Source organism: Myotis brandtii, unplaced genomic scaffold (genome assembly GCF_000412655.1).
Source record: "Myotis brandtii unplaced genomic scaffold, ASM41265v1 scaffold193, whole genome shotgun sequence".
Taxonomy (NCBI): Eukaryota; Metazoa; Chordata; class Mammalia; order Chiroptera; family Vespertilionidae; genus Myotis; species Myotis brandtii.
In genome coordinates this window covers 1,229,403-1,233,362 of record NW_005357191.1, presented here as the reverse complement: position 1 = coordinate 1,233,362, position 3,960 = coordinate 1,229,403, and the positions used below count along the sequence as shown (strand labels likewise).

The 3,960-nt window shown below is 46.2% G+C and overlaps 1 pseudogene; it reads left to right on the top strand.

Annotated features, from left to right (window-relative positions):
• The first annotated feature begins 1,970 nt into the window (after window positions 1-1,970).
• LOC102258010 lies at window positions 1,971-2,410 on the top strand (annotated as a pseudogene).
• The last annotated feature ends 1,550 nt before the right edge of the window (window positions 2,411-3,960 follow it).

Sequence of the window (3,960 nt, the reverse complement as noted above, 5' to 3'; positions counted from 1 at the left end):
TCCTCTCTTCTCTAAACAGTGTCTTCTTCCTTCAAGGTTCACTCAACTGCTCTCTGGACCTGCTCCTGCCTCAAAGGCCACTCCTTGTAAGCTGCCCCATCTCATGTCTATTCCTTCAGCGATGATGACTGCAGGGCCTCCAACTTTTTTTGTTGTTAATCCTCACCCAAGTATATTTTTTTCATTGATTTTTACAGAGTGGAAGGGAGGGAGGAAGGGAGGAGAAAGAGAGAGAGAAACATCCATGTGAGAGACACATCAATTGGATGCCTCCTGCATGACGCCCAACCAGGGCCAGGGATTAAACCTGCAACCCAGGTACGTGCCCTTGAATGGGAATTGAATCCGAGGCTGTCAGTCATGACAGCCTCCACCCCTCCCGTATTTTCCCATGATAGCTCCCATTGAATAGATGCCTGAGTTGAGGTACGAGGTGGCTAAGTGATACGACCGGGGTCAAAATGCCAGGAAGTGGCAGAGCCAGGATTCTAGGCGCTGGTGCCACAGCCATTCAGCCTCCGATCTTCTGCCGCCCCTGCCCGGACCTGTCACTCCCCAACCCGAAAAGTTGGCTTCTGGGGGTTGTCGAGTGTCCCGAGCCCAGGTTTTGGGGACAGGCAGGCCTCCGTGCGAGTCTAGGCTCCCTGCCCGCCCTGTGATCTGGCTCCCCCAGCCTGTGCCCAACTTGCTCCATCTTTTTAATGGGAGCACAACAGTCCTGCTTCTCAGGTTCGAGTTTGGGGAGAAGTTGTGTGACGTGCTCACCATAGACTCGTGCATAAGTGTTGGTTAAACGGCAGCTGTCATAACAGTCTGAAAAGGAAACCTCACCGAAACAGGCCGGGGGAATCGTGGCAATGGTGGGCCTTCCTGAGTTTTCTTTTTTTTTCTTCTTTTTTTTTTTTACTGATTTTTTACAGAGAGGAAGGGAGAGGGATAGAGAGTTAGAAACATCGACGAGAGAGAAACATCAATCAGCTGCCTCCTGCACACTCCCCACTGGGGACGTGACCGCAACCAAGGTACATGCCCTTGACCAGAATCAAACCTGGGACCCTTGAGTCCGCAGGCCGACGCTCTATCCACTGAGCCAAACCGGTCAGGGCCTGAGTTTTCTTAATGCTAAAGTGGGAACCTTCTCAGTAAAGGTTCGTTCTCAGCGCCTGCCGGTGGTGGGAATGTTTTCTTCGGCCATTCTCCATGCGTGGGAGCAGCATTGAGAACTTACGCGCGTTGTCGAAAAAGTCAATTTACAAAGAAATAAAAATGCTGACTGAGAAAAAATTTTAAAAAAGATTTAAAAAAATATATATTTTTATTGATTTCAGAGAGGAAGGGAAGGGGAGAGAGAGTGGTGGGAATGTTTTCTTCGGCCATTCTCCATGCGTGGGAGCAGCATTGAGAACTTACGCGCGTTGTCGAAAAAGTCAATTTACAAAGAAATAAAAATGCTGACTGAGAAAAAATTTTAAAAAAGATTTAAAAAAATATATATTTTTATTGATTTCAGAGAGGAAGGGAAGGGGGAGAGAGAGATAAAAACATCAATGATGAGAGAGAATCATTGATCGGCTGCCTCTTACCTGCCCCATACTGGGGATCCAGTCGGCAACCCGAGCAGGTGCCCTTGACTGGAATCGAATCAGAGACCCTTCAGTCTGCAGGCTGACGCTCTATCCACTGAACCAAACCCCCTAGATCTAAAGATTTTTAAAAAAATATTTTTTATTGATTTTCTTTTTAAAGAGAGAGAAAGGGGAAGCATAGAGAGATAGAAACATTGATCAGTTGCCTCCTGCACACCCCTACTGGGGATTGAGCCCACAACCCCAGCATGTGCCCTGCCTGAGAATTGAACCTGTGACCTCCTGGTTCATGGGTCGACGATCAACCACTGAGCAACACCAGCCGAGCAGGAAACAGTTTTAACAAGCCCTCCAGATGGCTTTCTTGCTCCCCGGCCATCTTGGCGGCTGCATCTGGCTGGGGGCCTTCCCGCACTTGAGGCAGGAAGATGGTGGCCACAAAGAAGACGAAAAAGTCGTTGGAGTCGATCAACCCCGGGCTCCAGCTGGTGATGAAAAGCGGGAAGTACGTGCTGGGGTACAAGCAGACGCTGAAGATGATCTGATAAGGCAAAGCGAAGCTGGTCATCCTGGCCAACAACTGCCCGGCCTTGAGGAAATCTGAAATAGAGTACTATGCCATGTTGGCCAAGACTGGTGTCCATCACTACAGTGGCAATAATATTGAATTGGGCACAGCGTGTGGAAAATACTACAGGGTATGCACACTGGCTATCATTGACCCAGGTGATTCTGATATCATTAGACTCATGCCAGAACAGACTGGTGAAAAGTAAATCATGGGAAATTTTTCTTTAATAAAATTGGCCAGAGCCTGGTTTAAATAAATAAAAATAAAAATAAAGAAATGGCCCTAACAGGGTTGGCTCAGTGGATCGAGCATCAGCCTGCAGGTTAGATTCCAGTCAAGGGTATGTACCTCAGTTGCAGGCTTGATCCCCGGCCCTGATCCCCTGATCGGGGCGTGTGCAGGAGGCAACCAATTGATATATCTATCTCACATTGATGTTTCTCTCTCTCTGTCTCTCCACCTCCCCTCCACTCTTTCTCTAAAAATAAAAATCAATGAAAAAATATCTTCGGGTAAGGATTAACCAAAATATAAATAAACAGACCAGCAGCCAAGCAATGATTCTCTCTCATCATTGATGTTTCTATTTCTCTCTCCCTCTCTCTCCCTCTCTGAAAGCAATAAAAGCATAATAGAAGTATTTTTATTTTGTATTCTTTCCTGGTACTAAGTTTTTAAAATCCAATGTATAGTTTACACTTTTGGTACAATTCAATTTGGACGAGGTATATTTCAAGTACTTAACAGCCCTCCGTGGTTGGTGGCTACCGTACCGGATGGCACAGCTCTAGAAACTAGCCTTGGACTTAAGTTTTCCGAACAGTGGCCCTGCACAGGCCACCTGGTGCTGGCAGCGGGCTCCTTAGTGCACACGGCTCCTCCTTGGAGCCTGACCTCCTGCATCAGAAAAGCTGAACTCCAACACACCAGGCCCCTCTGGACAGGACCTGAAGTACTCAACCTTGCCCCTCCTCTTTCTTCCAAACCCTTTCTCACACTCTTGTTCAGTGTATTCAATAGGAATCTAGCAAGAATTCAATGAACCAGCCAGGTCCGGGCCCTGGAGATACAGCAGGGAACAAAACAAACCCATCGCTCCCCTGGAGCCCACGTTTTAGTTGGCTTTTGCTCCTGAGAAAATAAAACATGGAAAGAAAGGGAATTTGTGGGCTTATGATTTTAAATTAGGTGCTCAGGAAAGGCCTCATGGAGGGTGAAAAGTATGAGCCAAAGTCTGCAGGGCATGAGAGAGTGCTGTGCCAACATCTCCAAAGAGGGTCCAGGCAGAGGGAAGAGCAATGCAGAGGCCAAGTGGGAGCATGCCTGGGGGGCTAGGGATGAGGAGCATGAAGAGATGGTACTAGAGGGGCAGGAGTGCCAGATTGTATAGGGCCTGTGGGCCCAGGTCAAGGGTTGGCTTTTCCCCCATGTGAGATGGAAAACCTGTGGTGGATCTTTAAAACCAATGTTGAAAATTTTTATGACTGGTGTGCGTCTATTTTCTACCCCAGTGATAGGCACAGCGTGCCCTTTTAATCTGGCAAATCATTTCCTTCAGTTCTCAAAGTACTTTTTAAAGTTATTCCCTGTTTTCTCTCTTCCTATAATTTCTATGATTCAGATGTTGGACCTCCTAAACTGGTCCTCTAATTTTCTTTTATATTCTGCATCTATTTTGTCTTTTTTCTTTACTTTTTAGGAAAATTATTTATATTTCATATGTATAGTTCACACATATTTATTTTTATTTAAAAATTTTTTATAATTATTGATTTTTTTTAGGAAAAAAGGGAGGGAGAGGAA